This window comes from Macaca nemestrina, chromosome 9, assembly GCF_043159975.1.
Source record: "Macaca nemestrina isolate mMacNem1 chromosome 9, mMacNem.hap1, whole genome shotgun sequence".
Lineage (NCBI taxonomy): Eukaryota > Metazoa > Chordata > Mammalia > Primates > Cercopithecidae > Macaca > Macaca nemestrina.
Window position 1 is genome coordinate 2,513,942 of NC_092133.1, and position 23,399 is coordinate 2,537,340.

The window sequence follows — 23,399 nt, forward strand, 5'->3', positions numbered from 1 at the left end:
GGCTGTGCTCTCCCTGGTCCCTAACCTGGGCCCTAAGCCAAGAGCCCTGGAGGATGGGGCTGGGGTGAGTGGGGACCCACCAAGCCCTCCTGACCTGCGGCATCTGTGGTACCTGGGCGAGTCTCTCCTTCCAGGCTGTTGGGGGCAATAGGCCCGAAAGCCGGGGAATGTTGGCGGGGCAATCACCTCCACATGGCGGGGAACGGTCGCCAGAAGAAGCCTCACTATGGATGAGGCTTGGAGGCTGTAAGAGGCCATGCGGGTGCCAGGGTGGAGCTCAGCCCGGGTCCAGGGCCCGTGATCCGCGTTGGAACCTCAGGGAGGCAGAGGTCATAGGCTGGCTCATTTGTTGTTGGTTGGGCTCATTTCTCAGAAAACAGACCCTTGGAACGGAGCGCGTCTCTTCTATGCACTTTGGTAGGCCCGGGGAGGCTTCAGAGCTCAAGCCGGGGGGCAAACCATGCTGATCCGAGGAGAGCCTCTTTCCACTACAGCCTCAGTCCAGCACCCCACCTTAACACTGGATGCTGACTTTACCTTCCCGTCCCTTAGTTAACAGTGTTGTACTGTAAACAGCCCTGGTGTAGATTGCCGAGTGTGGGATAAATGTTACCTCAGGACGCTCAGGGCCCATATCCAGCCCCGAATGCCCCAGGGATGCCGTGGTGAGCTTCGAGGGGAAGCCCCTCAGAGTATCGGAAGGGAAAGCCCTGGGGCCGGGCAGCCTTCCCTGGGGAGGCGGGGGACGTGGACAAAGGATCAGTGAGGAGGCAGCCTCCTTGCACTGCGGTCCCCAGGTCGCCACGGACTGCAGAGTGGCCTTTGCAGACGGTCACTCTACCTTCCCGCAAGTATGTGTTGAGCTCCAGCGATGTGCTAGGCTCCTTAGGGGTAAGCTAAGGGCCCACCCACAGCCCAGCATCCACGGAGCCTGCTCCTGGCCTGGGGGCAAGAGCACATCCACAGCTCGAAGCAGCTGGTGGTCCTTGGGTCTGCCCACCTGGGGTCAGTCCCTCCTGGGGAGGTGAAAACTGAGTAAGAATTTTAGGATGATGGGACCTACCTGGCTCAAGGACAGGGGACAGGGGTTCTCCTGGAAGCAGATGTTCCCGAATTGGCCAGTGGCTCAGGGACCCCTGTGTGCTGGAGGGGCCCCATGGGGAAGTTGGGGGCAAGGGCAATGGCAGCCAGGCTGAGACATGGGCAGAGCCAGGCCATGAAGGGCCATCATGACTGTGGGACGGAGCCTGCAGGCAGAGCCAGGATGGAGAGGAGTCCTGGAGGCTGGAGCTGCTGTCAGAGCCATGCCAGCCATGACCTGGGCGAGGAGCTGGTGACCAGTGAGCTGGGCGAGGAGCTGGTGACCAGTGCCCAGGAGGAGTGACAGTGGCCAGTGCCCTGGCTAAGGCAGGAAGGATGGTTCTAAGGGTCCAGAGGGAGCTGTGAACAGATTCGCTGTGTGCTGGAGGCCCCTGCCAGGGAAGAGGACAGGTCACAGCAGGGCAGAGCTGGCCTCTGCAGTGACCACAGGACCACGGCATCACACTGGTCTCAGGACATGGAGGGCGCCCAGCTGCAAGGATTCCCCTTGGCCAGCATCGTGGTTCCCTCCCCATGTCAGCCCAGGTGCTTCCCTGCAGGATGATTCCCAGAGGCTCAGGACACACATCCACTTCACTCCTCTCATCTCCTATCACTCGCCTATGGGCAGATGGCAGGTACTCTGTAATCCCAGCTACTCGGCAGGCTGAGGCAGGAGAATCACCTGAACTCGAGAAGCAGAGGTTGCAGTGAGCCAGGGTCGCACCATTGCACTCCAGCCTGGGCAACAAGAGTGAAACTCTGTTTCAAAATAAATAAATAAATAGGCAGAAAAAACGGATCGCAGAAGCAATCTGGCTTTGGACTTACTCAGTTGCCATTTGTAAGCTGTGAATCAATGTGCAGTGAGGTCACACCACCCAAGCCAGAAAGGACTGCAGGGCCACTGTGGGAGATGGACAACTGATAGGATTACGTGGTGTTTCCACAGGGCTGAGCATCGTTTCTGTGTTTTAAAAACAGCATTTCTATCCATGTCATGCATGTTTTGGTTAGATGTATTGGTGCTTTCTTACACAGCACTCACAGTACTCTATGTAGAAATATGAACAAAAGTCATGAACTATTAAAACAGTGGCAGTCCACATACCAGGAAATGCAGTAACGAGAACAGGGAGGGAAGTCTGCAGGAAGGGACACAAGTGGGAAAAGCTGGGCCATGTCCAAGCAGGCTGCTGGGGCCACTGGGACAGACTGTGGCTCCTGCTCTTGTGGCAGGCACTGTGCATCCTTTAACTTAAAAGCCAGCTGCTGTGTGGGGTCAGATCGAAGCAAGACTCAGCCTGGAAGGAGTGGAGCTTCCCATTGTTCCCTGGGCCTTGCCTGGCTACCGTCCTGGTCTCTGGGCACACAGTGGTCGCTGCTGGCCAGGCAGAGCAGTTGGATGGGAGGCTTCTTCTTGGAGTGCCCTGTTGCCAACCAGGCTGGTGTCTGGGATCCAGCCCTCTGCTGCTGAGTCCTGCCTTCCCCTTTGTATGAGTCCGTTCTCCCATTGCTGTAAAGGAATACCAGAGACTGGATAATTTATAAAGAAAAGGGGTTTAATTGGGTCACTATTCTGCAGGCTGTGCAGGAAGCATGGCCACATCTGCTTGGTGTTCTTCGGAGGCCTCAGAAAACTTACAACCATGGTGGAAGGCGAAGGTGGAGCAGGCGTCCTACAAGGCTGGAGCAGGAAGAAGAGAAGCAGGATAGGGGAGGTGCCACACACTTTTAAACGATCAGATCTCAGGAAAACTCACTGACTGTCACGAGAACAGCATCAAGCAGGAAATCCACCCCAGGATCCCAACACCTCCCACCAGGCCCCGCCTCCACCACTGGGGATCACAATCTGTCATGAGATTTGGGTGGGGACAAGATCCAAACCATATCATCCTTGTTCTCCTGCGTCCACCACCGAGCCAGGAGCATCAACCCTGTAGACTGTGGGTGTTGCGGGTGCAGGACGGAGGAGGAGTGAGACGGCTTGGCAGCCAGAAGGGATAACCATGGCAGGCCTGGTCCTGTGCCCTGGGTAGAGACGCCACCCTCGGTTTCAGTGGGATTTGGGAACCACTGCACGGTCTCTGAGTCATAGCTTCTTCCTCTCCCAGCTGCCGCAGGGCCACTTCCCTCCGCGGACTGCTGGGGGGCTCCGATGCCTGTGTGCACCCCACTCCCATGCCTGGCCCGCAGGCAGCACGAGACATATCTTCTTATAAATGCCCCCAATATCTATTTGCCCACTGTAGTCAGTGAAAGTGAAATCCAGCTGTCCTGGGCTGATTCTTAGGCTATTTTCTTAGCTCTGTTTTCTTTCCTCTCCAATTCTGTCCCTGCTTAGAGCTTAAATTAAAAAACAAAAGGTAGTTACTGAGTTTCAGTAAAGTTTGTCCTGTCCCTGGCTCTGAGGAGACGAAGTTTTCTCTTACGTAATATGTAAGGATGATACGGTAAAATCTACTATAGAGTTTCCAAAGCAGGTCTATCCCCATTTTCTCCAAAGATTCTTAACCTCAAAAGAGGCAAGATATTGTCCAAACTGAAGGCCTCACCGTAGCGAAAAGGACAGGCAGTTTTAGGATCTGCGATAGTAGATGGTACAAGGCTCTCGGCTTGATGTTTCCAAAGTGATGCCTATGGGCTCTGGGAACTCCTCTTTGCCCCAGTTTCTACCCTTCCATATTGTCTTACACCTGACCCAGTTCTTTCTCTACCTCTTCTCTTTGGGCTTTGTACTAGTGAGATGCTTTTTCTATTTCTCCATCTCCAACAAGGGCAGAGAGCAGAAACTGACTAGCTGATGACACCTGGCTAGATTTTGCTAATGTGAAACTGTTTTTATTTAATCGATTAACATCCAGTCTGCTTCTGATGTCCAGGCTGATACAGGGACAAGGCCATTTGCTCACCTGCCCTCCCCTTCCCTGTGGCTGGTCAGGTCCGGTGTCGTGGGGAGTCTGGGCAGCACGGCTCAGCTGTGGCCGCCCCTCGGCTCGCGTTCGTGGGTGAGTTCTGCCTCAGTCTCGAGCTTCTGCACAAGCAGCAAACTGGTTGCTCTGTGCTGTCTACCTTGCTCACTCTTTTTCTTGGTTATGTAGATTTTCATGGAAAATGGTTTTATGTTTCCCTTCAGCAGCATCAGTTTGTTCTTTTCTGTGGACACTTCTTAGGGGACTACTCCATTAGACTGGGTAGACTCTTGGGTGCAACAACTTTCTTCCCTGTTCTTAGTGATTTTATCCTGTGCTCCAGGGGGCTGACTTCCCCTCCTCTTTCCTCTCCATAGTCCCTCTCTCTGGCTGGAGCTGAACACCCTCCCATGGGCTGGACCAGGCATCCTCAGAGCCTGACTCTCCTGAAATCCCTTTGTCCCGGGAACTCTGACCTCAGGCTGGGGTCTGCTATGGGCTGGACCAGACGTCCTCAGAGCCTGACTCTCCCGAAATCCGTTTGTCCTGGGAACTCTGACCTCAGGCTGGGGTCTGCTCCTCCAGCCAGGTGCAGTTCAGGTTTCCAAATTTCCTCGCGTTGGATTCATTCATCTCCTCCAAAAACAGGAAGCCTCTGCTGAGACTCAGGCTTTCACCAATTACGTGGATTCCATTTTAATCAAACCGGATTGGATTGAAAATTTCCATTTATATTTAAATATACGTTTTAAGGTAATTTTCTCTCGGCAGTTGATGTTTATCTAGTGGCTAGTTCCCAATTTAGAATGCATCTTCAGACGGAAGGACTGTCTTCTCTAATGAGCCACTCGTTTCTGGCTCCCTGCGGGGAGATGTGGCTTCAATATGGGGATCGGGGTGTCAGGCTTGGGGTGAGCCTTGGAGAACTTATGGTCTGGAGGCTTTCAATGAAGGGAAATCATTAGCAGGTAAGGACCAGCACTGCTTTAACATAAAGTGGCATTGAGTAGAAAGTATCAGAGTACGAGTGTGTCACAGTGAGGAAGTACAAGCGTGGGATCTGGCCTGGGCTGCCACCCACTCACCTTGCGATCTCGAGGAGCGCCCAGCCTAGCTCCGAGTGCCCCCGTTTCTGTCTGTGAGCACCCAACCTAGCTCTGAGTGCCCCCGTTTCCGCCTGTGAGCGCCCAGCCTAGCTCCGAGTGCCCCTGTTTCTGTCTGTGAGTGGGGTCGGAAACAGGGCCCCCAACAGGGCCATGGTGAAAATTCAATGAGATGAGCTTCACAAAGGCCTTAGAGGAGTCCTTGGCACAGAATAAGTGTTTAATGTGCTTGTTAAATAAACAGATTCAGGTGAATATCAGTGTATTAGTACATGTTTGTGTTTGCTGACTCTCACTGTCCAATGTCTTTCTCAGTGGGCACATGGTCAGTAGGTGTGAGACCCATCCAGCTGGGCATCTGTGGGGCTGACCTTCCGGGGGCCTGTTCCCACTGCGTGGACACCACGCGCCTCCCTCGGCACCCCTCCGCCTTCAGATAAGTGGGTATGCTGGAAATCCTTGTACGAGTGAAACTGAAGCTGCTCCCCACCCCCAGAACCAGTAGGTTTGACCCACTCAGCTGGGCATCTGTGGGGCTGACCTTCCGGGGGCCTGTTCCCACTGCGTGGGCTCCACCCACCTCCCTTGTCACTGCTCCACCTCCAGATAACCGGGAGCGCTGTGAATCCTTGTACGAGTGGAACTGAAGCTGCCTCTCTGAACCGCCTCTGTCACTTCCTGGGTGTCAGGCATTGTGGGAGCGGCTGAAACACAGGAGACAGTGCTCTTTTCCTCTTAACTCTCACGGTTCAGTGAAAACAGAAGGTGTAAATGACGATGATGAGCCTTTTCTTAAAAGCATGTAGAAAGACTCTGATTTTCTTGGGAGGGGATCCAAACTCAGGGTGGGGGAGGCTTGCTAATCAAGAGTTAAAGAGGTACTGGAGGCGGCCGTGAGAGCGGCTGAGATGCCACCAGCTGGAACAAGATCCTGCGGAAGGGAAGAGATGAGCAGCCAGGAGCACGTGTGGCCCATCCAGGCTCCCTGGGGGTCCCATGGGGCCTGTGCCCTGGACAGGGGGCAGTGCGTGCAGTGGAGATGGGAGGGGACTCTGCAGGCAGGTTAGGACAAGCTTCCCAGGGTGCCTCACCCCAGGCTCCCACCCCTCCCTGGGCAGGCTCTCTGAGGACCCTGCAGAGGTTGTGAGGAGGCCTGTGCATTCCTACATTCTTTAAGAGGTTGTGAATTCATGAATGACTGCCCAGTTAGTCATTGTACTAACAGTTGCAAGTGTCTGTGTGTGTGTGTGTGTGTGTGTGTGTGTGTGTGTGTGTGTGCGCGCATGTAACATTAAAAGCATGTTTGCATCCCCGGATAAGCAGTGTGCCTCTGCTGAGTTAGACTGATTGACTTCCACGGCCATTGGAGCTGCTGGGACTGTAGGACGGTCTGATCCTGGTGAGCATGTTCTTAGGGCCTGGGAAACACAGGGTTCCCTGCTGGGCTATGGCTTCCTCGAGGGCAGGGCTCTTGTTTCCTTTCTGTTTTCTCTCAGTTCCTGAAGCAGGGCCCAACCCAGGGCCCTAAGCTCAGGTTGAACGGGATTCTCGCCTGGGTGTGCCAGTACCCTTGCCCTTAAGAATCCCTTCAGCAAACATAGGAGAGCAGGGTCCAGGGAGAAGCCCACCTTGTGCCTGCTGAGGGCCTGCCTGGAGCCCGAGGCTGATGGAAGCTGCTTGCATAATTAAGTAGCTGCATCTCCGCAGCAGTGCTGGAGACAGCTTGGGTTGTCCCCATTCCATAGATGGGGAAACTGAGGCACAGTCAGTCCAGACAGAGTGGCCCAGCTGAGCTGGAATCTGAAAGGAGGCTGTGGGTCTCTTGACTCTGCATGCCGAGCTACTCAGTGATATTTTACTAAGAATTTGAAGAGCAGAATCATGTTTCCTAATATCTGGTCTTGGTGCAGAGGAATTTTATAACATGAAGTCTTATTCCAGTCAAACCTTTCTGTGTGTGAATTTCTGTAGACATTTCCAGGAAGTAAGTCCCAGGTTTCAAGCCCTCCCACGTTCAAGGGTGAGCATGGGTGCAGGTATGGGTTCTGATGAGTCTGGTCCTTTCTTTTTCCCTTCTTGACATGAGCCATCTTCCGGCGTGCCAGGAGCTCAGGGCTGATAGAGCGGCTGTCCTCTAGTCACCAGGCGGCCATGGGAGGGAGGCCCCACATAGCTTCTGGGGGCCGTAGCCAATCCTCAGCCCTCTTTGGGCCAACACACGCCCCCTCATTGCCATGCAGGCTCTGGTCGAGGTTGATGAGGGAATAGTTTTCTTGGTCGCCTGCCTGATGGGGCAGAGAGGGTCATTTTTGGCTGATGAGTGATGGAAGTCTTCAGATCCATTGTGCTTGTGCAGGTCAGTCCGCAGCTGTGGGAGGAGCGCTTGTGGGGAACCTCTGCGTAAGAAGTGCTCCAGCAGTGCTAGCCCCATGTGGTGCCTCTGTCACACTTCCTACCGCATATCACATGGGGCAGCTGCAACCACGGTCCTGTTTTAAACTATTCATGCCTTGACTGTTTTCCTCTCTTACTGTAAAATGAGCTTTTTTTTGCATCTGTGGTTGCTTATTAGCATTCACAATTTAATTCGTTGTTTTATTAACCACTCACAAATAAAACTAATTTGGTAGTCTCAGGTTTAATCGAGAATTTTGGAACTGTAGACTTATGGATGTGCAAACTGGAGATGTTAATTTCAGGAAACTACCTAAGACCCTTCAAAGCATTATCTATACATATTTATAAAATCACCTGGACCCTCACTTCTTTCATTTACCATTCCACTTTTAATTATGGATGCTTTAGGTAAGGCCTAATCATTTTGAGCTTACAGATGCCAAGTATAGATGAATAGTTTCACATCATGCATTTAGGCTGGATAAATAGAGTGTTCCATCATGCATTTGTTCTAGATAAATGGAATTTCCCATCGTGCATTTGGGCTAGATGAATGGAGTTTCCCATCATGCATTTTGGCTAGATAAATGGAGTTTCCTATCATGCATTTGGGCTGGATGAATGGAGTTTCTAATCATGCATTGGTATACCCTTAACTTCAGACCATGGACGTGTACACCAAAAAGGATGCTCCCTTCAAGACCTTCGTGTTACAGCCTTGCAGAATCAAGTATGCATGGGCCTGAAGGCAGTGGGAGAGCTGCTTTCTTGCCCCAGGTCTGCGTCTGAGTTGAGGTGGTGCCAGTGGGTGGAGCATGTGAATGAAGAAGCAGACACAACTTTAGCCTGCACTTTTGGGCAGGGATGGTTCCTACACCATCACCTGGGGAGATGAGATGGTCTCTCATCCACGTGGGAGATTAGGATGATGTGGTCCCACTCACAGTTGAGTCACAAAACCTAAGAATCACCCCCAATTTTATCATTAGTTCTTGCTTGCTAATCTGGAAAAGAAATAAGAAAAGATCTAGCCCCCAGCACTTTGGGAGGCCGAGACGGGCGGATCACGAGGTCAGGAGATCAAGACCATCCTGGCTAACACGGTGAAACCCCGTCTCTACTAAAAATACAAAAAAAAATTAGCCGGGCGTGGTGGCGGGTGCCTGTAGTCCCAGCTACTCGGAGGCTGAGGCGGGAGAATGGCGTGAACCCGGGAGGCGGAGCTTGCAGTGAGCCGAGATCGCGCCACTGCACTCCAGCCTGGGAGACACAGCGAGACTCCGTCTCAAAAAAAAAAAAAAAAAAAAAAGAAAAGATCTATGGATGGTCACGTGTCTACTCAGCAACAGCATAAAGATGATCTTAGGAACTAATGCTGTGGAAACTTCTGTTTATCTGATTATTTTTCTGCTTTATACTTCTAACATCATCCTTTTCCATCAGAAAAATGGATGCTGCCAGTCACTGTCTCCACTAGAGGTGAGGGTGGCAAGTGGCCCGGCAGGCCTGGTGCTCTGGTGCTTCTTGGGGTGGAGCTCCTTCTCAGGCCCGAGTCCACCGCCCAGAGGCTTCTTTCCTCCATTTGTGCAATTTTCATGCTGCATTTATGTTGCTTGAAGGTTGAAGTGTTAATAAAATAGGTTGCCTTCGTGAAAGGAGTCGCCTATAACATTCCTTTGACTGAAACTGGCTCTCTGGCTGGGGCTTTGCTTTCACTTGTCCCAGGATGTGGATGAAGTCACTGCATCCTGGGACGTTACTTCTTGTGTGTAACTAAATAGAAGGGGTTCTAGCACATCTAGTTCCGGCCACAGCATGGGCCCAGAACACCAGAAAGGGGGTTGTAGTAGGAAACCCTTTGCCACACTGTGGGGAAATCTGGCAGGGAAAGTCAGAGCCCTGTGCTCAGGGTCCCAGCCCTAGCCGCAGCTCACCACATGCTTCCTGATGTGAGGCATCTGATCCGGTTCTAGCCTCATCTGCTGGGGGCCTGAAGGCCAGCGACAGTCCTCCTCAGTCCTCCTCTGAGAGGCTGGCCTATTTCTTGCACTTGTGGGTCCAGAACCATGGTGCCTCCAGCAGGGCGGGCCGAGCCTTGCTGCCCTGACCGTGCCCCACCACCCACATACCATCCCAACACCCCTTTGCTGCTGTCCCCAAAGCACAGATGCACAGGCTGCAGGCAGCTTCAGAAAACAAACGTTCAGAAGGTCTCCAGGTGGGTGAGACAGAAGGGGAGATGGGACAACGTCCTTAGATGTTTGATTTTGATTCAAACATTGAAGTGCATGGCAGCACCTCGTGGAGGGTATAAATCTTCACTGGAGGAAAACGACGAAATAGTAGTGACATGAAGTAATGACTTGCTGTTTCGGTGGCTTGCCATGCCTCCCTGATTTTACATGGGGAACTGTGTACTGTTGCTCCCAAATTAGTTTTTGGAAAATGAATTATTGACTGCAGATATAATTTATTACTAATAAGCAAAATAGGTTTGTAACATGGGCCTGATGGGGTAGTTAGCAAAGAAGGAATAAGAAGGAGGAGAGGAGGGAGGAAACTGAGGGAGGGGCGGAGATGGGGGCTGGCTCCAGGAGGGCGGGCCTGCGGGACAGCTCAGGACATGTAGTGTGTTCCCGCAATACCTAAGAGTTCTTAGTTGTACAGTCTGGAGGTAAAAACAACTTGGCAAAGCTGTGCCACTTGTGAGTGGTGAAGCCTGGAATTTTCCCCAGATAATTCTTTCTTTTAATTTTCCTCTTGGTGTTGCCCATGGAGTCCTGGTCATTTGAATGTCTCCCTGCTGGGGGTCTTTGGAGAGTGGATGTGGTCAGAGCTGACTCTCTTCCAGCAGGGACAAAAGTGAGGCAAGTGGGCAGGTTCTTAGTTCCTGCCCAGGATGGCCCTGGGGGCAGAGGGTTGGGGGCACTGTGGGTACAGGAACCTGGAGTCAGTGGCTTTGGTCCTTGAGCTGACACTGTCTGCAAGGCTGGGCAACTTCAGGGAGAGCCAGATCCCTGTGTCAGTCTCCTCATCTGGAAAATGGGCACAACAACAGCTCCCATTATTTTTCTTGAAGTTATGGCAATAACAAAAGAGAGAGAGAGATGATGACAAAATGCTGGAAAGTCAATGGATTTCATGTTGAGTGTTTTCTTTTCCTCCAGGTGATCTTTATCTCACTTCTGTTCCTTGTATTGCAAAAAACATTCATTTTTGTAAGCTAGAGAAAGTATCCTCTAGGTTTTTACATTCTTGCTCCTTTTGGTATGACCAGCACAGTGAAATTACGATAGCATCAAAATGCAGCCTAATCAGTGAGGTCTCTATTTCTAGGTGTAAAATATATTTGTAAACTCGCTATTTTGGGTGTCACATCAAGATTCTGATGTATTAAAAAGTAACGTTTTAAAAGCATTATCTTTGTAAATTAATATTACAAAGTCTTCTTTAAGCTTAAAATTATTTAGTTATATTTATTTAGATAATTATAAAATGCTTTATTTTATCATTTATTTTTAAAACTACTTAATTATAATAATTATTGCCTTACTATGATACTATGTTTGTCACTGGTAGGAGGACAGATGAGGCCATTCAGCCTCCAGATCCTGTAGAATTAGAGGGGTTATTCGGAGAAGGTTAGCAGGCCTCACAAATGGCAAAGCCTATATATGTTTTACATTTATAAGTACATTTATCTAAGACATTTACTTTGTGGCAAAAGAATTATTTTACTGGTCATGCTGTGTACATATAAAAATATCTGTTCATTAAAGTGCCCGGCCAAGTTTTGACTGTGTTTTGACTGAGACGAGCCCCATGAGGTGAGATGTGAAATTCTCCACTTCTGGGGTCAGCACGGAGAAAGCTTCCAATCTGGAGCATTTTGGATTGTGTGTTTTCAGGTTAGAAGTGCTCAACCTACACCCTAAGAAAGGCAACGGCTGCCGCCTCCCTAGAAACGGTGGGCCAGGGGACAGATTGTGGAGCTTTAGCACGTGAGCTCTGATTTATCGTTTAACTCCAACTGTGAAAATCTGTCTGCTCAGACACAAAATGAGAAGAGGATGCTGAGGAGGTGGAAGCCGCCTGTGGCAGCTGGTCTCACCACCGCTCACCATTGTTCGCATGCATCTCTGTCGAGCTCTGTGCCACGTTAAGGAAAGGCAGACTCACGGGCCCCCTCTGAGGCTTCACACTCTGTGGTCAGTGGGTGACACAGAGGATAGGCATCCTCATGTCACATGGGAGGGAGATTTCTCCAAGCGACGTAACCTGGGCGTCCGTCATGGAGGAGGGGTGTTGAATTTGGAAGATTTCCCTTGGAGGAACCGCTTTGGCTCAGCATCAAAGGAGATCATAGGTGACTTGTGATGGTCATACTGACTCCACCTAGTCCTGTCCTGTCTTGGCCTTTGAGTGGGTCCTTGGAGTCCTCCTGTGGGCTAGACAGGGCTGGCCTCTCCGTGGTTGGGCTGGTCCCTGGGGTCCCTTGGCGGTACGGACAGGTTGGCTCATTGTGGAAGTGGAGTTCGGGGAACCTTGACTCCCCCTCAGCACAGCCTCCCCTGCCTGCCTCCCTGAAGCCGCCCGGGCCTTGGGTCTCTCACTGTTGACATAGCCTATTTCCAGTTGAGCCTGGTACCTTCTTTCTTCCTTCCGTGGTGCTTGTCCTCCTCAGACCCACTCGGTGTCGGGGACAGCCTGCTCAGTATTTCAAGGCTGACAGGAAGCCTGAGCTGTCGGGGTGGTCCTGGTTCCCGGGCCTGGTGCGTCTGAGGTCGCATGGAGCTCGGCCCCACACCCCTCCTCTTGCTGCAGAGGCCCGTGCTGTCCACACAGGAAGCGGACACATCTCTCAATTGGTGTGAGGCCTCCAGGCCAAGGGGGCAGCTTTCTCCATGTTAAGGTTTTGCCCCATGAATGGTCTTAAACCTGATGCAGCTGTTTCTGGTCTGCTAATTGGAGCCAGGGGATAAAGAAAACGGTAGCAACTGATGCAAGAGAGAGCTGGAGGGAGAAGCCAGCAGTGTCGCTTCCAGGGAACATCTGTCTTCATGTTGGAGCTGCTGTGTCACCTGTAAACAGTGAACTTGAACTCTGCCCTGCGTCGCTGCTGTGCCAGCCCTGCAGGCACCCTCCTGGGCAGCAAAGCCTCGGCAGCAAGACGCCTGTCCACCAGGCCTGCGCGTGAAACCAAGCAACACTCATGCTGGCTTTCAGCCCATTTGGAAAGCTCCTGTGACCTCTGGGGTCTGCAAGGACAGAACCTCCCTTTGGAGATATGGAATCATGCTGTGCCTGGAGCCAGAGTTGGGTGGGGGAGGGGATCGGGGTGGGGGAAGGGATCGGGGCAAGTGAGGGGATTGGGGTGGGGACCTCCCTGAAGATCTCCATGCAGCTTTCTTTGCCAATGGCCAGCAGAGTTGTGCCCACCCCAACGCTCGCTGACAAGGACAAAGCACTTTCTGATTCCGGGCTCAGCTCTGAAGAGGGGAACTGATGGAGGGGGCCAGCCACGGGGATGCCAAGAAAGACCTGTTTGATAATTAGGAGCAGACAGAGAGTTTCAGAGACCATTTGCCTCCCTGGCCCCTCTGGGAGTGAAGTGACCACCCCGAATCCTTCCTCGCCCTCCCCCACCACCCGCTTGGCCACAGGAGCACCTGGCTTTTCCCTGGACAGACCCCACCCTCTCCTCATGATCTTGTCCTCTTCAAGGCGGACCAGGCCTCCCTGCCCTACACCCCACATCCCTGGGAAATTGCCGCCGGGGCTGCCCCAGCCCCTATTCCACCCTGGCTGAGCTCAGCTGCTGCTTCTGGGCTCCAGGAGGACCCCGTGCGCCTCACGATGCTCTTGTTCTCATCACAGTCGCCCCTTTGGGGACACGTGACATCTGCCCCTCCTTCACATGCCACCCACTGAGCTCAGCCATGGGCTCCCTGACTGCATGGACTTTGCACCCAGGGCCTGTGCAAGGCCTGGCGGGCAGCCACCCTCGAGGGGCACTTGTTCCATGGATAAAACGCCCTCGATTCTGCCTCTCCTCATGCGCCTTCCTTTGCGGGCTGCTCCAGGAAGTCTCAGTCATGCAGGTGGATTCTTCCCTTCTTGGACTGTCTGGGGCCACAGGGCCTGGGAGGCCTCGGCAGAGCTCCCACAGCCAGTCTTCACCCCAGCATCCCCTTGGAGGGTGTGTCCCGGGCTGACCTCCCTGCCTAGCGCCCTGAGTCCACTCCTGGGCTGCCAGCTGGTCTTGCAGACTTGCAGGACCCTAGGCACCTTCTGGTGACCCTAGGCAGTGTTTCCGTGAGGATTTGCCTCTGCAGACTTGGGCGTACACCAGGTTGGCAGTTCATTCGTTGTCCATGACATCCTTCAAATCCGCCTGTACTTCTTATTCCAGAGCCACCAGCCAGTTCTCTCGCCTGGGAATCCCAAGGGCTTTGTGTCTGCAGCATCCACCTTCCTGCCCTTTGAGGGCCTTCCAGACAAAGGAGCCACAGAACTGTGGTAAGACCTCTGTGGTCATATGGCAAACCATCGGCCTGCGGACCCCTGCCCGTATGGCAAACTGTCTGCCCATGGACCCCACACAGACCTGGTGCAGGAGGCGAGTGGAAGGCAGTCACCACTTTGGCCCTCCGTCATAGCTTCCCCAACTCTGGGTCCATTCCAGGGGCTCCAGCAGCCTCCCATCTCCTGCACCCTTTGCATAAAACACCTTTTGGATAAAACACCCTTTGCAGCCTCTTAGGAAGGATGAGGTCTGCAGTGCTGAGCCTCCAAGACCAGGTGACCTCAGGAAGGTGTTTGCGGAGGTGCTGCTTCTCCAGGAAGTGGCCGTCAGAGAGGCCAGGGTGACCCCATGACCCCAGGCCAGGACATGCCCTGCGAAGGGAAGGCCATGGGAGGCGGCGTTCACCTCCACGTCTCCAGGGCTGCACTGGGGCTACTTAGGAGAAACATTTCCTAATAAAAGTTCAGCCTGTTACAGAATTTCCTAATGTGAGATACAGGCTGGAATGCGGCAATTCCACAGAGAAATGATTGTGGGAATAATTCACATCATACGTAGTTTCATGAAGGATGCTATTTCCAGAGTCTAACTGTTTCTCCCTTTTTCTCTCACTTTTTTACTTTATTGCTATTTTTTTTTTACATTAGGAGAAATTGAAAACCTATTTAGGTTTCATAGCTTCACATTTCTGAAGTAAGTGACACAGCAGAGAGTTGGGGTGCGTCTGATTTGTGCCTCACAATGAGGCGTGCACGTCACTGGTTAATTGTGTGGCATTCCATAAAGGACTGCTGTTGGGATAAAAGGATAAACTGCTAAGATTAACATTTTCTCTCCCTTTTTAAGGGAACCACTTATCAGTCACAATGGCAATAAAACCAGGTGTAATTGGATTTCGGGAGAGACTGCAGTTGAATTGATGCCATGGTCCGCTTGGTCTGGGAGAGGCTGGGTTCTCAGTGCAGCCCCAGAAAGAGCCGGGTGGCAGGGTTTGAGGGTGTGACAGGTCCAGGGACAGGGACCTTAGACCAGATCCAACTGCAGAGCACGTGAAGACCCTGGATTTCAAGCAGGAAGGCCACTGGGCTTGTGGTCAGAGATGGTGTGAACCTCCACCGAGGATCCCTTCCTCTGCCCGTTCATAAAACTGAGAGGTGGGTTCTCTTCTCCAGCCAACCTGTTCTGCCTGGGGCCAGGCTGGGAAGGGGCTGACGGGACAAGTCCACTGCCATCGGGGCCTCTCCCTGAAGGGAGTCTTCTGCCCCAAGAAACATTCTTCCCTTACCTGCAGGTTCATTGGTTTATTTTAGCCTCTAGTGGAAGGACACTGGACAAATGTCCTTTGATTTGAGGACACACAGCTTTGGATCTGAGCTGGCTCCATGCCCCTCTGGAGCCCATGCTGTGACTGTGGCCACCGCTGCTGGCAAGCCAGGACCCACCATCATGGACAGTTTCTTCACTCTGTGTGGCAAAGGGCTTTGACAGGCACTTTCTGGCATTTGGGGTGGATGGAATCATTTTCATCCCCATTTTCCAGTTGGGCATATGGGGTCCTGTAGATGGAGGGGCAGAGTGGGGGGCAGGTGCCAGTTTCCTAGCCTGCTTGTGGCGGGTTAGGGTCACAATCTGCACCCCTTCCCAGAGCTCCCCTGGCCACCTCTTCACCGCCCCCCCCCCGCCCCAGAGCACACTCAGGTCCCACAGGGCACAGAAAAGGGGGAGCCTTGCATAGGCTCAGAGGGAGACAACCTTTCCAGGCCTGTGGCCTCTCCCTCCCAGCCAGAGCCCTAGCAGGACTTATCCCATAGCCAGAAAAAGGGGTGCACACTTGGCCACTTACGCTGCTTTTACTGTTGGAGGCCTGGCCACAGCATCGCCGTTGCTGAGTGATGGGGAAAGCCTTTCGAAGGGGATCAAAGTTAATAAACACAGTTGGATAAAACACCCTTTGCAGCAGACCAACTGCAGACTCAGCAAACATCCCACTTCTCTGTGAGGTACTTAGATCCACTCTGGGTGGGGACACTCCAAGGCCAAGTGACCCAGTTAAAATGACTATAATCGAAAGCAGACATTACAATTAACTTTCTCCTCCAAAAATATTGACTTGATCTCTGGGGGCTCTGCTGTGCCTCAGCAGAGACAGAGGGTCCCTCGAGGTGCTCCAGTCTGGGAATCATGGGGAGATGTGGGTGGGGCCATTGGGCCAGCCCACTTGCTGGTTTGTGACCTGTCTTAGTCTGTTCCCGCTGCTCTATACCCTTAGACTAGACAACTTATAGACATGAGAAATGCTTTTCTTACAGCTCTGGAGAATGGAAAGTCCAGGACCAAGGCACCAGCATATTTGGTGCCTGATGAGAGCTGCCAAGACCCTAGCTAGGCCCAGGCCCAGTGCTAAGCCGCTGGGCTTCCAAGATGGCGCCTCCTTGCTGTGTCCTCCTGTGGCAGGAGGGAGCGAGGGCTAAGAGGGCCTAGCGGGTTCCCTTCAGGCCTTCCATGAGGTAGCTCAACCATCCATGAGGGCTCTGCTCTCATCACTTCACATCTCCTAAAGGTTTCACCTCTTCACATCGTCCTATTGGGGCTTAGTTTCCTACTTTGGGGTTTTGCGGGGACTCACGCATTCTTGCCCTAGTGTGACCTAATGTGACATCAGCCTCTCCCCTCCCAGCTGGGCTGCAGTGGAGACAGCCAGCTGTCCGCTTAAGATGCCCATCCCCTCTCGGAGGAGGACTGAAGTGGAAAGTGTCTGGGGAGGCTGCGACCACATTTCCCAGGCCTCCCCAGGGCAAGTGCTCGCCGGCGGGATGAGAGCGGAAGCAGCGGTTAGGAGGGTTCCTTCCCCACCTCCCGGCTTCTGCTAGCCCCTGGATTCCAACCTCTCTGAAACTGGGTATGGCAGGGCCACAGACCAGAAGCAGGTGTGTCCCTGAATCATTTGCGGTGACCCACATTCATCCTCACAGGAGCGACACACCGCGTTCGAATGTGAACGGCTGACATGACCGGTTTTCCCGTGAGGCTGAGAAGTTCTGCACATGCATTCCCTTAAAACAGAGACGTAGGCACCTGTGATCGGTCCCGGCTTAGATGTGCTACCAGAGGCGGTTTGCCATCTGGTCAAAGAGGTCTTAGGGTGCTTTTTTGTCATCAGCCTCATTAAACAACGAGTTGGTCTTAAGTGACGAGACCGCAAAGGTCACGGCCACAAAATACTGGAAGTCTTAAGGGAGGTCATCTACCACCCAGTTGTGCTCAGTAACGCAGAAAGTGCAGCTCGGAGGGCTGAAGACGGGTATAGGCACCTCCATGAACGCCGTCACTACTCCTGAGAAGGTGTCACTGCTGTTATTGAAAAGCTTTGAGGGCTGTTGTCCATGGTTCTTGAATTTACAAGTGGAATTCCTGGCAGCTGTGTGATAAATCAAGCATGTTGGTGTCAGCGTGGACTTCAACTTCTGTCCCCACAATCTGTGAAACAGAATAAACCTCTCCACTCAAACTTCCACTTAGGAGGGCACCTGGTTAACGTGAACCACGAAGCAATCAACACTGAGGTGTGCGTTTCCATAGACGGCAGACTTAATTGTTTCTTTTTTCTAATTGAACTGGAAAAAATAAACATATTTTATTGTTGAAATGGAAACTATTCAGAAGCATATAGGATCAAGCTCCTCCCAACCCTATTCTTCTCATTTTGGAAACATCTATTGATAATCAGATAATCAGAATATTTCCAGTGTATTCCATGCAAGCCTGTGGGAATCCTGAAGACGTGGAGGATGTTTTTGACTTGAAGGGGATTGTGTGATGCACACATTTCCACTATGTGACTGTTTTACTTAGCAATGTATCTTGAAGACCAAAATATAGTGACCTTGAAAAATTTTTTTTTTTTTTTTTTTTTTTTTTTGAGATGGACTCTTGCTCTATCGCCCAGGCTGGAGTGCAGTGGCATGATCTCATCTTACTGCAACCTCCGCCTCCCAGGCTCAAGGGATTCTCCTGCCTTAGTCTTCCAAGTAGCTAGGTTTATAGGCATACACCACCATGCCCGGCTAATTTTTGTATTTTTAGTGGTGAAGGTGTTTCACCATGTTGGCCAGACTGGTCTCGAACTCCTGACCTCAGGTCATCCGCCTTCCTCAGCCTCCCAAAATGTTGGGATTACAGGCATGAGCCACTGGGCCTGGTGAAAAAGTTCCAGCCTTGCCAGCTTTCGTGGTACCCCATGGTGCAGGCATGCACATACTTACTTGCTTTGGGGGCATCAGGCTCTTTCTAACGTGGGCTGTTATAGTCAGTTCAGAGTGAACATTCTCTGTGCTCCTTCATGTGGGCAGGAGGCTCATGTGCAGCTGGTGATCACGCAATTTGGTTCACTGCTTCTGGAAAGAAATGGATTAATATAAATTGAGACTCTTAATTAGCCTGTCTGTTTAACCCAGCAGTTCCAACCGCACGACCTTTCCTAAGGAGCAGTCATCGGAAATGCATTACAGGGTCTGGAGTGCACCAGCCCCCATCACCCCCACATGGCCCTGGGACTTGCTAGAGCTTTCTACTATCTTTCTTTCTTTCTTTCTTTTTTTATTTAATGACCTTTTAATTCAGAGCAGCAAATTTTTTGATAAGTAAAATATTTTCATGTTTGTTTTTATAAAGAATACCTAATCAATATTAACTACTTCAGTTGATTAACTCTATTTCTATTTCTCACACCCTCTGATAAGTATAAAATTCTTTTTTTTAAAATTTATTTATTATTATTATACTTTAAGTTCTAGGGTACATGTGCATAGCGTGCAGGTTTGTTACATATGTATACTTGTGCCATGTTGGTGTGCTGCACCCATCAACTCGTCAGCACCCATCAACTCGTCATTTACATCAGGTATAACTCCCAGTGCAATCCCTCCCCCCTCCCCCCTCCCCATGATAGGCCCCGGTGTGTGATGTTCCCCTTCCCGAGTCCAAGTGATCTTATTGTTCAGTTCCCACCTATGAGTGAGAACATGCGGTGTTTGGTTTTCTGTTCTTGCGATAGTTTGCTGAGAATGATGGTTTCCAGCTGCATCCATGTCCCTACAAAGGACACAAACTCATCCTTTTTTATGGCTGCATAGTATTCCATGGTGTATATGTGCCACATTTTCTTAATCCAGTCTGTCACTGATGGACATTTGGGTTGGTTCCAAGTCTTTGCTATTGTGAATAGTGCCGCAATAAACATACGTGTGCATGTGTCTTTATAGCAGCATGATTTATAATCCTTTGGGTATATACCCAGTAATGGGATGGCTGGGTCATATGGTACATCTAGTTCTAGATCCTTGAGGAATCGCCATACTGTTTTCCATAATGGTTGAACTAGTTTACAATCCCACCAACAATGTAAAAGTGTTCCTATTTCTCCACATCCTCTCCAGCACCTGTTGTTTCCTGACTTTTTAATGATCGCCATTCTAACTGGTGTGAGATGGTATCTCATTTTGGTTTTGATTTGCATTTCTCTGATGGCCAGTGATGATGAGCATTTTTTCATGTGTCTGTTGGCTGTATGAATGTCTTCTTTTGAGAAATGTCTGTTCATATCCTTTGCCCACTTTTTGATGGGGTTGTTTGTTTTTTTCTTGTAAATTTGTTTGAGTTCTTTGTAGGTTCTGGATATTAGCCCTTTGTCAGATGAGTAGATTGCAAAAATTTTCTCCCATTCTGTAGGTTGCCTGTTCACTCTGATGGTAGTTTCTTTTGCTGTGCAGAAGCTCTTTAGTTTAATGAGATCCCATTTGTCAATTTTGGCTTTTGCTGCCGTTGCTTTTGGTGTTTTAGACATGAAGTCTTTGCCCATGCCTATGTCCTGAATGGTACTACCTAGGTTTTCCTCTAGGATTTTTATGGTATTAGGTCTAACATTTAAGTCTCTAATCCATCTTGAATTAATTTTCGTATACGGAGTAAGGAAAGGATCCAGTTTCAGCTTTCTACTTACGGCTAGCCAATTTTCCCAGCACCATTTATTAAATAGGGAATCCTTTCCCCATTTCTTGTTTCTCTCAGGTTTGTCAAAGATCAGATGGCTGTAGATGCGTGGTATTATTTCTGAGGACTCTGTTCTGTTCCATTGGTCTATATCTCTGTTTTGGTACCAGTACCATGCTGTTTTGGTTACTGTAGCCTTGTAGTATAGTTTGAAGTCAGGTAGCGTGATGCCTCCAGCTTTGTTCTTTTGACTTAGGATTGTCTTGGAGATGCGGGCTCTTTTTTGGTTCCATATGAACTTTAAAGCAGTTTTTTCCAATTCTGTGAAGAAACTCATTGGCAGCTTGATGGGGATGGCATTGAGTCTATAAATTACCTTGGGCAGTATGGCCATTTTCACGATATTGATTCTTCCTATCCATGAGCATGGTATGTTCTTCCATTTGTTTGTGTCCTCTTTTATTTCACTGAGCAGTGGTTTGTAGTTCTCCTTGAAGAGGTCCTTTACATCCCTTGTAAGTTGGATTCCTAGGTATTTTATTCTCTTTGAAGCAATTGTGAATGGAAGTTCATTCATGATTTGGCTCTGTGTTTGTCTGTTATTGGTGTATAAGAATGCTTGTGATTTTTGCACATTAATTTTGTATCCTGAGACTTTGCTGAAGTTGCTTATCAGCTTAAGGAGATTTTGGGCTGAGACAATGGGGTTTTCTAAATATACAATCATGTCATCTGCAAAGAGGGACAATTTGACTTCTTCTTTTCCTAACTGAATACCCTTGATTTCTTTCTCTTGCCTGATTGCCCTAGCCAGAACTTCCAACACTATGTTGAATAGGAGTGGTGAGAGAGGGCATCCCTGTCTTGTGCCAGTTTTCAAAGGGAATTTTTCCAGTTTTTGCTCATTCTGTATGATATTGGCTGTGGGTTTGTCATAAATACCTCTTATTATTTTGAGGTACGTTCCATCAATACCGAATTTATTGAGCGTTTTTAGCATGAAGGGCTGTTGAATTTTGTCAAAAGCCTTTTCTGCATCTATTGAGATAATCATGTGGTTCTTGTCTTTGGTTCTGTTTATATGCTGGATTATGTTTATTGATTTGCGAATGTTGAACCAGCCTTGCACCCCAGGGATGAAGCCCACTTGATCATGGTGGATAAGCTTTTTGATGTGCTGCTGAATCTGGTTTGCTAGTATTTTATTGAGGATTTTTGCATTGATGTTCATCAGGGATATTGGTCTAAAATTATCTTTTTTTGTTGTGTCTCTGCCAGGCTTTGGTATCAAGATGATTTTGGCCTCATAAAATGAGTTAGGGAGGATTCCCTCTTTTTATATTGATTGGAATAGTTTCAGAAGGGATGGTACCAGCTCCTCCTTGTACCTCTGGTAGAATTCAGCTGTGAATCCATCTGGTCCTGGACTTTTTTTGGTTGGTAGGCTATTAATTATTGCCTCAATTTCAGAGCCTGCTATTGGTCTATTCAGGGATTCAACTTCTTCCTGGTTTAGTCTTGGAAGAGTGTAAGTGTCCAGGAAATTATCCATTTCTTCTAGATTTTCCAGTTTATTTGCGTAGAGGTGTTTATAGTATTCTCTGATGGTAGTTTGTATTTCTGTGGGGTCGGTGGTGATATCCCCTTTATCATTTTTTATTGTGTCGATTTGATTCTTCTCTCTTTTCTTCTTTATTAGTCTTGCTAGCGGTCTGTCAATTTTGTTGATCTTTTCAAAAAACCAACTCCTGGATTCATTGATTTTTTGGAGGGTTTTTTATGTCTCTATGTCCTTCAGTTCTGCTCTGATCTTAGTTATTTCTTGCCTTCTGCTAGCTTTTGAATGTGGTTGCTCTTGCTTCTCTAGTTCTTTTAATTGTGATGTTAGAGTGTCAATTTTAGATCTTTCCAGCTTTCTCTTGTGGGCATTTAGTGCTATAAATTTCCCTCTACACACTGCTTTAAATGTGTCCCAGAGATTCTGGTATGTTGTGTCTTTGTTCTCATTGGTTTCAAAGAACATCTTTATTTCTGCCTTCATTTCGTTATGTACCCAGTAGTCATTCAGGAGCAGGTTGTTCAGTTTCCATGTAGTTGAGCGGTTTTGATTGAGTTTCTTAGTCCTGAGTTCTAGTTTGATTGCACTGTGGTCTGAGAGACAGTTTGTTATAATTTCTGTTCTTGTACATTTGCTGAGGAGTGCTTTACTTCCAATTATGTGGTCAATTTTGGAGTAAGTACGATGTGGTGCTGAGAAGAATGTATATTCTGTTGATTTGGGGTGGAGAGTTCTATAGATGTCTATTAGGTCTGCTTGCTGCAGAGATGAGTTCAATTCCTGGATATCCTTGTTAACTTTCTGTCTCGTTGATCTGTCTAATGTTGATAGTGGAGTGTTGAAGTCTCCCATTATTATTGTATGGGAGTCTAAATCTCTTTGTAAGTCTCTAAGGACTTGCTTTATGAATCTGGGTGCTCCTGTATTGGGTGCATATATATTTAGGATAGTTAGCTCTTCCTGTTGAATTGATCCCTTTACCATTATGTAATGGCCTTCTTTGTCTCTTTTGATCTTTGATGGTTTAAAGTCTGTTTTATCAGAGACTAGTATTGCAACCCCTGCTTTTTTTTGTTCTCCATTTGCTTGGTAAATCTTCCTCCATCCCTTTATTTTGAGCCTATGTATGTCTCTGCATGTGAGATGGGTCTCCTGAATACAGCAGACTGATGGGTCTTGACTCTTTATCCAGTTTGCCAGTCTGTGTTTTTAATTGGAGCATTTAGTCCATTTACATTTAAGGTTAATATTGTTATGTGTGAACTTGATCCTGCCATTATGATATTAACTAGTTATTTTGCTCGTTAGTTGATGCAGTTTCTTCCTAGCCTCGATGGTCTTTACATTTTGGCATGTTTTTGCAATGGCTGGTACAGGTTGTTCCTTTCCATGTTTAGTGCTTCCTTCAGGGTCTCTTGTAAGGCAGGCCTAGTGGTGACAAAATCTCTAAGCATTTGCTTATCTGTAAAGGATTTTATTTCTCCTTCACTTATGAAACTTAGTTTGGCTGGATATGAAATTCTGGGTTTAAAATTCTTTTCTTGAAGAATGTTGAATATTGGCCCCCACTCTCTTCTGGCTTGTAGAGTTTCTGCCGAGAGATCTGCTGTTAGTCTGATGGGCTTCCCTTTGTGGGTAACCCGACCTTTCTCTCTGGCTGCCCTTAAGATTTTTTCCTTCATTTCAACTTTGGTGAATCTGGCAATTATGTGTCTTGGAGTTGCTCTTCTCGAGGAGTATCTTTGTGGCGTTCTCTGTATTTCCTGGATTTGAATGTTGGCCTGCCCTACTAGGTTGGGGAAGTTCTCCTGGATGATATCCTGAAGAGTGTT

At 49.4% G+C, this 23,399-nt stretch overlaps 1 protein-coding gene and 1 long non-coding RNA gene across 2 annotated transcripts in view; one reads left to right on the forward strand and one right to left on the reverse strand.

Annotated features, from left to right (window-relative positions):
• Positions 1–23,399, forward strand: part of LOC105470826 (transcription elongation regulator 1 like) — a 232,771-nt gene that overhangs the window by 97,604 nt on the left and 111,768 nt on the right. The window lies entirely within an intron of this gene.
• On the reverse strand, positions 15,373–16,456 carry LOC139356155 (uncharacterized). The gene is made up of 3 exons (XR_011607565.1): positions 16,329–16,456; positions 15,865–16,079; positions 15,373–15,485 (listed from the first exon to the last, which is right to left on the reverse strand). It is a non-coding gene; the product is annotated as an uncharacterized lncRNA (long non-coding RNA).